General features: G+C 46.6%; 2 non-coding genes across 2 annotated transcripts; both read right to left on the minus strand.

Moving 5' to 3' along the window:
* Positions 1-4,320: 4,320 nt before the first annotated feature.
* trnae-uuc (transfer RNA glutamic acid (anticodon UUC)) lies at positions 4,321-4,392 on the minus strand. Its single transcript has one exon. It is a non-coding gene; the product is annotated as a tRNA-Glu (tRNA).
* A 2,823-nt stretch (positions 4,393-7,215) lies between these two features.
* Positions 7,216-7,289, minus strand: trnan-guu (transfer RNA asparagine (anticodon GUU)). Its single transcript has one exon. It is a non-coding gene; the product is annotated as a tRNA-Asn (tRNA).
* Positions 7,290-10,759: the final 3,470 nt, after the last annotated feature.

The raw sequence follows: 10,759 nt of genomic DNA on the forward strand, positions 1-10,759 counted from the left end.
AGATTTGAATCATCACTCCCAAATGAGACGATGCCATGAATATCAGTGAACTGCTCTTTTTGTTAAAAACCACAAGTTCTTGAGTTATTTTCACAACTTACTGGTATTCACACCTGCACATTCAATGTCAAACTCTGACATCAGATATGACATGACACCATTAATTTTGACTTACAATATTCAAACAAACAAATTAATAGCACACAGTGAATCGCAAGTCTGATTAATATGAAATTAAATTTGACCAAAAAAATATAAAATCAAGATGGGAGATAAGAAATGGGGTAAGGGCAGAAGGCAAGAAATGCAGCATCATAGAAAGTGCTCCCCCAGAGAGTGCATTTTACCAACTACCACTGCTAAATATAAACACTCTGATATGATCCTCCGGTTTTAATGTAAACCATAGCCCCATAAAGTAGGTACCATTAAAATGAGTTAAAAATACAAGCCTTGAGCAAATCCTGCTTCCAGCCTTACCCCCCGCTTCTTGGAGCTCGGAACTTCCTCCAGCTCCGGGGGGTTGTTGAACGCCTGGGCTCCAGCGGCCACGCCTCCACTGAAGAAGCTTTGGGAAGCAGATGCACAGAACCTTTGTATATGAAAGCAGCTTACAGAGACATTGAGCAATAGCATCACATGGTTTTTACCCATCGACCTCTGGGTTATCTACCGAGCACACTCACGCAGCACTACTCTACTTCTGTGCTCCCAGCAGCTAGATCGTGGATCAGTTTAAAGTAGGTCCTATATCTCTGATTACATCGGTACACAAGGCAGTGATGAAAGGTTTCAGCACACTGGCCTTCATCAGTTCGGGAATTGAGTACAGATGTTGGCAAGTTATGTTGTAGTTATACAGGACGTTGATGAGGCTGCACCTGGAATATTGTGATCAGTTTTGGTCCCCTTGGTGTTCTGACTTCTGACTTCTTCAACTCTGGGTTTGTGTTGAACTTGATGGGACACTTTGTCCAACTCAGCATGTTTAAACAGTATCTCTCAGAGGGATTCATCTGAAACTTTTCAGGAGGTGAGCTCAACAAGATTGAACTATTCAAAGTTACTTGGACTCTATTTTAAACTTACATCAGGACTAGTAGTCAGAGACACGTACATCAAGGAAACAGACCCTTCGTTCCAACTTGTCCATGCTGACCTGATATCCTAAATTAATCTACTCCCATTTGACAGCACCTGACCCATATACTCTGGCAGCTCATTTCATATATGTACCACCCTCTGCATGAAGAAGTTGTCCCTTTAATATATTTCGCCTCTTACCCTAAACTTATGCCCTCTCGTTCTGGACTCCCCCACCCCAAGGATAGAACTTTGTCTATTACACTGTCCATGCCCCTCATTATTGTATAACCGCTATTAGGTCACCTCTCTGCCTCCGATGCTCCAGTGAAAACAGCCCCACGCTATTCAGCCTCTCCCTGTAGCTCAAACCCTCCAACCCCCAGCAACATTCCTGTGAATCGTTTCTCATGGAGAAGTCAACGTTTCAGTCCTGAAGAAGGGTTAATACCCAAAATGCTGACTACTCCACATCCTGGTGCTGCCTGGCTTGCTGTATTCTCCCAAGCTCCTACTTGCCAACTTCGGGTTGCAATATGTAGTGGCTCAGTGGTAACCACTGCAGCCTCATAGCACCAGGGACCCAGGTTTGATTCCAGCCTTGGGTGACTATCTGTGAGGAATTTGCACTTTCTCCCAGTGTCTGCGTAGGTTTTCTCTCTGTGATCCTGTTTTCTTCCATAAACCAAAGATGTGCAGGTCATGTGGATGGGCCATGTTTAATTGCCCATAGAGTTAGGTACATTAGTCAGAGGGAAATGGGTCAGGATGGGTTAATCTTCGGGGTGGGGGGGGGGGGGGGGTCGGTGTGGACTTGTTGGGACGAATAGCCTGTTTCCGCAGTGTAGCTCATCTCATCCAATACTTTTGTTACTAACGAATGACAGAGTAGGCCGAATGGCCTAACCTCTTCTCCGATGGTCTTGCGGTCTTTGGTTTCTCTGGATCATTTCATTGGCAATGTGCATCCCGGGCTCAATGAGCAGCAGTATCCACTGAAGGCAAAGCTCATAGAATCATAGAACTCCCACAATGTGGAAACAAGTCTTTCAGCCGAACACATATGCACTGATCTTCCGAAGACTAACCCACTCAGATCCATTTTCCTACCCTCCATAACTTGCACACAGACCCCAAGGGTGGAATTATTCCTGGTTTCCTGGTGCCATGAGGCAGCAGTGCTAACCCTGAGCCCCCATGGAGTTGTGATTGTGGGGTGTGGGGGAGGCAATTGCAGTCCAGCAGAAAAGAAAAACAGCCCACCTACTCTCCCACTGCACCCACTGTCAGAACTGGCAGGAGGTTCAGTCCTGGGAGGTGAACGAAGGCAGCGTCACCGGTGGGATCTGATTGCTGGGAGCGCTGGTGCTTCCGCAAGTTGTACGAAAACATGAACCTCTTCCCACACTCAGGCCAGCTGGAGGGCATCTCCCTGGTGTGGGCACATTGGTGCTTCAGTAGGGTGGAGGAATTGCTGAAGGCCTTCCCGCACTTAGGGCAGCAGAATGGCCTCCCCCCTCCTCCACTGTCCCCTCCCCCCCCCCAAAACCCCCGTGTGGTCCAGCTGGTGATTCAGCAGTGTGGAGGAGCAGGTAAAGACCTTCCCACATTCGGGGCAGGAGAACGGTTTCTCCCCGGTGTGGATGGACAGGTGCCTCAGCAGGGCAGAGGAATTGCTGAAGGCCTTCCTGCACATACGGCAACTGAATGACCTCTCCACCATGTGTACACACCAATGGGCCAGTAGGTCAGAGGAAAGAGCAATGCCCCTCCTGCAGTTGGGGCAGAAGAACGGCCTCTCAGTATGGACCCACTGGTGTCTCAGCAGGTGGGAAGACCTGCTGAAGGCCATCTTGCACTTGGGGCCGGAGAACAGCCTTCCCCGGTGTGGGCCAACTGATGCGTCAGCAGGGCAGCAGAATCATTGAAGGCCTTCCCATACTCAGGGCAGCAGAAGGGCCGCTTCCCCTCTGTGGACCTATTGGTGATTCAGAACCCTTTCAAATTTCACAATATCCTTGTGATAGGAGGGAGACCAGAATTGCACGCAATATTCTAAAAGTGGTCTAACCAATGTCCTGTACAACCTCAACATAACTTCCCAACTCCAATACTCAGTCAGAGGATTGGGAAAGCTTTCAAAACCCACAAAAAACAAAGAGGAAAGAATGGAGGTTCAAACCGAATTTTTGAGAGTCAGCTTGAAAGCATCAATGAGAAATCGGCGGAATGGGTTTATTGGGGACACGTTCTCCCTCAATGCACCATGTACTTATTTCTCTTGAGCTCTTCGTAGTTTCTCTGTGCTGCAGTATGTAGTGGCTCGTTGAAATAATCTCCTGATGCAGCTTCTTTTGTGGGTGTTGGGATGATTGCTTCTGTGGTTAAGTATTTGGTTTTGTATGTTGTTTTTCTGTAGATGCCAGTTTGAAGTTCCCCATTGACTGTTCGCTCTACTGTGACATCTAAGAATGGCAGTTTATTGTTGTTCTCCTCTTTTTCAATCTAGGAGCCCCCCTCAGGCCATAGTCTCACTACTTGGAACACCAATATACAGACTAGTCAAAGGCCTCCACTGAGGACTAAAACACCAAGTAGAAGATTCATGCCACTCCATTTACTCCATCCAAGAATTCCTGAACACCAAAGACACGAAGATAGAAGAGGGTGGAATAATGTTGTCCTTTGACATAACAGCCCTGTTCACATCCATTAACATCCACGTGACCAAAGAAAACTGAAGACACTACTCGAAGAACTAAAGACAAAAACACAGCACCAATTTCATCAGCAAAGATAGCACTGTCAACCTCGTGGTTACCACCCACTTTATATTCAGTAACAAGCCCTACAAACAAATCAACGAAATACCGATGAAACACTTCTGTCATCAAAAAATGAAACAAATTAGAGGAAACGTACAACACCATCAACAATCTCCTTACTGGCATAAAATTCACAAAAGAGGAGAACAACAACAAAGTGCCATTTCTAGATGTCACAGTAGAGCGAACAGTCAATGGTAAAATCAAAACAGCCTCTACAGGAAAACACCACACGCGAACCAAGTATTTCGCTACAGAAGTAATCATCCCTACGCATACAAACAAATCTGAACGAGGGCACTATTTCAACGAAACACGACACACTGTAGCACCCAGTCACTACGAAGACAAATAAGTTCCTGTCCAGCGCTTTTAAAGAGAATGGATAGCCATGCAACACACTGAAAAATGATTCCCTGACCGGGAATCGAACCCGGGCTGCAGCGGTGAAAGTGCCGAATCCTAACCACTAGACCACCAGGGATATACAGGAGAAGTTTGACAGCTCTCCTGAAAATTGCTTTCCTGCCCGGAAGTCGAACCCGGGTTACGGAAGGAAGAAGGCGAACACCAATGTCATTTCGTGTATCCATTGCTCCCGATGCGGTCTCCTCTACATTGGGGAGACTGGAGCCCCGACGCAGAGTCAAGTCACAGCGTTTGAGGGAACATCTCCAGGACACCCGCAATAATCAACCCCATCGCCCTGTGGCCCAACATTTCAACCTCCCCTCCCACTCTGCCAGGGACATGCAGGACCTGGGCCTCCTCCATCGCCGCTCCCTCCCCACCCGATGCCTGGAGGAAGAACGTCCCAACTTCTGCCTCGGATACATTCATCCCCAGGACATCAATGTGGTCTGCACCAGTTTCCTCATTTCCCCTCCCCCCACCTTACCTCAGTTCCAACCTTCCAGCTCAGCGTTGTCCTCATGACCTGTCCTACCTGCCAATCTCCCTTCCCACCTATCCGCTCCACCCTGCTCTCTGATATGTCACCTCCATCCCCACCCCCATTCACCTATTGTACTTTTTGCTACCTTTGGCCCAGCACACCCCACCCCCAATTTATCTCTCCACCCTGGAGGGGTCCTGCCTCTATTCCTGATGAAGGGCTTTTGCCCGAAACATCGATTTTCCTGCTCCTCGGAAGCTGTCTGACCTGCTGTGCTTTTCCAGCACCACTCTGATCTAAACTCTGGTTTCCAGCATCTGCAGTCCTCACTTTTGCCTACCCAATAAACCCAGTGTGCCGATTTCACATCAACAAACTGACACAAGCAGACATAACGTCTGCAGAAACCTTAGCCACATTACTTTACATTAAAGACATCTGGGAAATGATGTCCAGACAAATCAACCCTCTCAGCATCATGGTAGCCCACAAACCGACCAACTCACTTAAACAGGGGCTAATGAACCTGAAATACCCGATACAAACAACCAGAAAACGAATGTTATTTACAAAATACCATACAAGGAAATATATACATGAACTCTGCCACACAGTTCTCTGTGGCAAGAAATGCTGGGATGAGAAAAGGAAGATTTTTTTTAGCCAAAACGAATCGGCACTGACTGGACAGCCATTTAAAATCAACGCTGTCAGCCCAGGATGGAAGACCCGAAGGGATGAACAGTTTTCTTATTTCCTGAAGATTTATAAAGCTGAGACTGGGTTTTGGTGCTTGTTCCCTTTCCACTCCCAAGAGCCGCAGTGGTTGGGGCGGTGAGTTGGGGAAAGTGAAATGTGCCCGTGAGCAGCGTGTGGGACTATTTCAGCTTCCCCTCATCTGACAGCGCTGTGACTTGACTCTGATGTTTTCAGGGACACTTACTGACGCGACACAGTGAAAAGAGTCTCATTCCCGCAGTTCGGGAATTCAAACCGTATGCCGGCTTCAGGACAATGAGAAAGATTATTTGGGGTGTGTGAAGAAGCTGTGAGCTGCATTTCAAACAGGTAGGTGGAGTCAGATGCGTCATCCATTGCGCCCCGGCCCTGTGCGGACCTGACACCGCCGTGCTGCAGAGTTCTGACGTTAACACGGACATGCGCAGCAATGGGAACATTCACAAGTGGAACAGCCAAAGATAATCACCGTCACTGCTTCCCTTCCATAATCCCAACTTTGTGAAGCAGTATCTTTCACTGGCAAATAAAACACCTTTGTCCTCAGGTGCCTGCTTAACTTCGATTACGACTTCACGCCCCTCACTGTTCGATCTCATTTCCAAACTCTTGGCTCATCGCCTCAATAGCAGCTCTGTGGGTATCTGCTTGTTCCACCCTGACAGGCAGTGGGCTACAAATTCCCGACCAGTCCCAATGTGATTGAAATATTTCAACCCGTCCACTGATTTGCATCTTTAAAAAAACCGTGGAGCAATCTCCCTTTCTTTTTGACGTCGTTTCTCAACTGTACTCGGCAGGGTTCACACCTGCGTGGGGAAACCACAATGGATTTCATGTCCATCGCATTCACCACTCGGCCCATCAATACAGAACCACACTGACAGCTTCATTTCCCAGATCTCTCTGCCTGTGGAGCTGACAAAAAGTGAATCCTTGCAGAGTTTGTTTGAATTCAATCACTTCTCAGGTTTCGAAAGGGTTAAATATCTGCAAATGGCGAGTCTGCGTGTTTCATCCCGGTAGATGAAATGGACGTTCAGTTAAAAACAAAAACAGAAATTGCAGGAGCAACTCCGCAGGTCAGGCAGCATCTATGGAAAGAGAATTAGAGACAACATTTAGCACTGCTGCCTCACAGCGCCGGAGATCCGGGTTCAATTCCCGCCTCAGGCGACTAACTGTGTGGAGTTTGCACGTTCTCCCCGTGTCTGCGTGGGTTTCCTCCGGGTGCTCCGGTTTCCTCCCACACTCCAAAGATGTGCAGGTCAGGTGAATTGGCCATGCTTAAATTGCCTGTAGTGTTAGGTAAGGGGTAGATGTAGATGATGGGGTATGGGTGGGTTACGCTTCGGCGGGGCGGTGTGGACTTGTTGGGCCGAAGGGCCTGTTTCCACACTGTAAGTAATCTAATCTAATCTAATCTAATTTCAGAACTCGTTTTTTTCCTCATCCAGGTCCAGCCAAACCTGCTGAGTTTCTCCAGCAGTTTCGCTTTCTGTCTCGAATTCTCAGCATCCGCAGTCATTTATGTTAGAAATTCAATCAATTCAGAAACCCCTTTGTGCTGCCTCAGTGGAATAGATTTCCGTTTGGGAAACATTTTCCTGACACCATTAAAAACGTGCACTTTCGCAGCCAAGAAAGCGGTAGGAGCGAGAACAAGGAACACGCCGTCCCTGGGTGGTCTCGAACCACCAACCTTTCGGTTAACAGCCGAACGCGCTGACCAATTGCGCCACAGAGACAGGTGCAAGAGCTGCTTGCACAGTGTCTTTGAGGAACCTACTAATAAATTCATAATTCAACCTGCCCCGCCCAAAATTACCATTGTCTTCTATCAGTTTTACTTTCCATAATAAAGCCTTGGACATTCATTGTGGAGACATGGGGACAGCCTGATCCCACCTTCTGCAGGTACATCCATGTCACGAGGAACGAGCTCTCCACCACCGGGGCCATCGCCCTCCGAGCCTTTCAGTGTTTTGCCTCTTCCTGAATTTTCTCATTGGCGCCGAGCCGAGAAGGGGTTTGAATTCCTGATGTGCAGAGAATTCTTTCAATGTCTCGGGTCAGTTCAGGTCCCGAGAATATCAGAGTCAATCAGCCTCTTAAACAAGGGGATGGTGTCTGGACTGTCTCTGCTCAGTCCGTTAGTTCATCCTTCATTCTCCTCTAATTCCACTTCCCAAAGAGTTTCGAAAGATTCACAAAGCTGGAGACTGGGATTTCTGTTTTACTTCCTGAACATTTTTCCACCTGCTAACTGACGATATTTTGACAAAACCTCTTCCCCATTGTAACATTTGCATCATGTCCAGGGATGAGAAATTTCCATTTTGTGGAGACATTCCCAAGTTTGGGAATGTTCTCTTTGGAGCAAAGAAGGTTAACTGGAGATTTCCAGGGGCTGTTGGCAATGATGGGAGAAGACGTGGTGGGAATGGGCAGGTTAATGATCAGAAGAACATATTGCCACTGACTCGGGTCAGTTACCAGAGGACAGGGATTGAAGTTCTTTAATGGAAAGCAGCATTTGTGTCGAACAAACACAGCGAATACTGCAGAAAGCCAACGGGTCGAGCAGCATCCGTGGAAAGGGAAACAGAGCCGACGTTTTGAGTGTGCTACGGTTTTTGTTCAGAACTCAATCTTTTGCCTCTTCCCGAAGTTGGTCCAGGTCTGTGTCTCAATTGACAAACACATGGCAAGTGCAGTGCCGCAATGTGAAATTATAGCCTTTGCTGTTTAAAAAAAAAGCAGTGCATTGTTAAAATGATTATATATTGGAATGTGGAGAAAGTGAGGACTAGAGGTGAAAGTCGAAAAATGTGGCACTGGAAAAGCACAACAGGTCAGGCAGCATCTGAGGAACAGGACAGTGAACGTTTCGGGCACAAGCCCTTCATCAGGAATGATGTATGGATGTACTAAGGGGTCTCAGAGTCCCTCCACACCAGTCAATGCCAGCTGTCGGGCAGATGCAGCAGGCAATGAGCAAGGCAAGTGGTATATTACGAAGAGGAATTGAGTTCAGAAGTGGGGTCATTGAACATATTCAAGGTGAAGTTCATCTCAGTTTTGAACACCAAAGAAGTGGATGCTTATAGGGGGAGGTAAGAAAATGGTTTTAAGACCAGTACAGATCAGTCACAGAGTCAGACAGTACTGAACAGACCCTTCATCCAACGAGTCCATGCTGAGTATGTTCTCGAACTAAACTCGTCCCACCTACCAGTGTTTGGCCCATAACCCTTCCAACCTTTCGTATTCATGTACTTATCCAAATGTCTTTTGAACGTCGTAACTGTACGTGTATAAAATCATGAGGGGCATGGATAGGATTAATAAACAAAGTCGTTTCCTTGGGTGGGGGTGTCCAGAAGGAGAGGGCATGGGTTTCGCGTTAGAGGGGAAAGATACAAAAGAGATCTAAGGGGCAACTTTTTGACGCAGAGAATGGTACGTTTATTGAATGATCTGCCAGAGGAAGTGTTGAAGGCTAGTACGATTGCAACATTTAAAAGGCATTTGGGTAGGTGTATGAATAGGAAGGGTTTGGAGGGATATGGGGCCGTGTGCTGTCAGGTGGGACTAGATTGGGTTGTGATAGTTGGTCAGCATGGACAAGTTGGACCAAACAGTCTGTTTCTATGCTGTACATCTCTACCTCAACGTTCAACATACGCAGTGACCTGGCCTCCACAGTTTTCTGTGACAATGAATTCCATAGATTCACCTCTCTCTGGCTAAAGAAGTTTCTCCTAATCTCCATTCTCCCTTTATGCTAAGGCTATGCCCATGGGTTTTAGTCTCTCCTCCCAATGAAAACATCTTCCCAATGTCCACTCTGTCCAGGCCGTTCAATGTTCTGTAAGTTTCAGTTAGATCTCCCTTGAATGTGGGCCTGTTAATCAGCATGAACCAAACCCTTCAGGATGAGGACATCCGTGATTAGACTCAACAAAGTGAGAATGGAGGGTGAGAGTGTGGGATGGAGATTTTCAGCTTTTAGGGAGTAAGGTAGGAAAGAAAGTTTAATATAAATTATAATTGATCAGATGAGCCAATGGGCCAAGGAGTAGTGGATGGAGTTTAATTTAGACAAATATGAGCTGTTGCATTTTGATGAGGCAACTCAGGGCAGGACCTATGCGGTTAATGGTAAATTAATGGAATTCTGTGCTCAAAGAAGCAGTCGAGGCAGCTTCATTAAGACACTGTTGGATGGGTTTTTTTTGCGTGGTAAGGGAATTAAGGGAAGTTGGGATAATGCAATTAGGAGGAGCTGAGACTATTGATCGATCCGCCATGATTGTAATGAATGGCGGAGCAGGGTCGATGGGCCAAATGGCCTACTCCTTCTATTACTTTGAAACGATAACCCTGCGTTTCCCATGGTCAACCCACCTCACCTGCACATCCCTGGACACTAGGCAATTTAGCATAGCCAATCGAAATCAAGAGCAGTGAGCAATGTAGTGATGTGGAAACCAAACACCAGAGAATGAGAGAAAGGGACAAGGAGAATAAATGTACTAGCAATCAAAACTGGATTCTCACCATCACAAAAAATAAAACTAAAAGCTGCATTGTAAAAAAAGCGAATTAATTGACTGCACACATTGAAGAGAATAATTATGATCTGAGACTCCTTACAGAGATATGGCTTCAGAATGACAAGGATTGGATCCAGAATATCGAGGGGAGATGTGGCATTCAAGTCGAGTGAGAGGCTCAGTAAAGGTAGAGGGTGGGCACTGCTAATCAAAGCACTGATAACATGGTAGTCTGGTGTCAGCTCGGATTTCAGGTCCTGATTTCTCTGTCCTCTGATCTCCCTGTTCCCACAGAGTTAAATGTTGTCTGTTCTCAGCTCTGCTCGATTTCTGTTGAAGCTTTGACCCCCTTTTACACCTTCTGGAGCAACAAAATATTCTGAGCCTCCTGGAAATGACACCTTATCTATACCCCTCCTGATTTTAAAAATCTCGATAAAGTTATCTGTCAACTTGCTCGGCTCTGTTGGAAAAATGTCCCAGCTTCTTCTTAATTCAAACCCTCCATTCCCAGCAACACGCTGGCAAAGTAAGGAATAGGAAATTGCATCAAATCACATAAATGTACTGTCTGAAATAATCTAGCTGTGTTCTGGCCTGAGATATTGAGAGTCCCTGGTGTAAGTAATTACGAATGCAATAATTTTGGTCACAGAATT

The sequence above is a fragment of the Chiloscyllium punctatum genome, chromosome 36, assembly GCF_047496795.1.
Source record: "Chiloscyllium punctatum isolate Juve2018m chromosome 36, sChiPun1.3, whole genome shotgun sequence".
Taxonomy (NCBI): domain Eukaryota; kingdom Metazoa; phylum Chordata; class Chondrichthyes; order Orectolobiformes; family Hemiscylliidae; genus Chiloscyllium; species Chiloscyllium punctatum.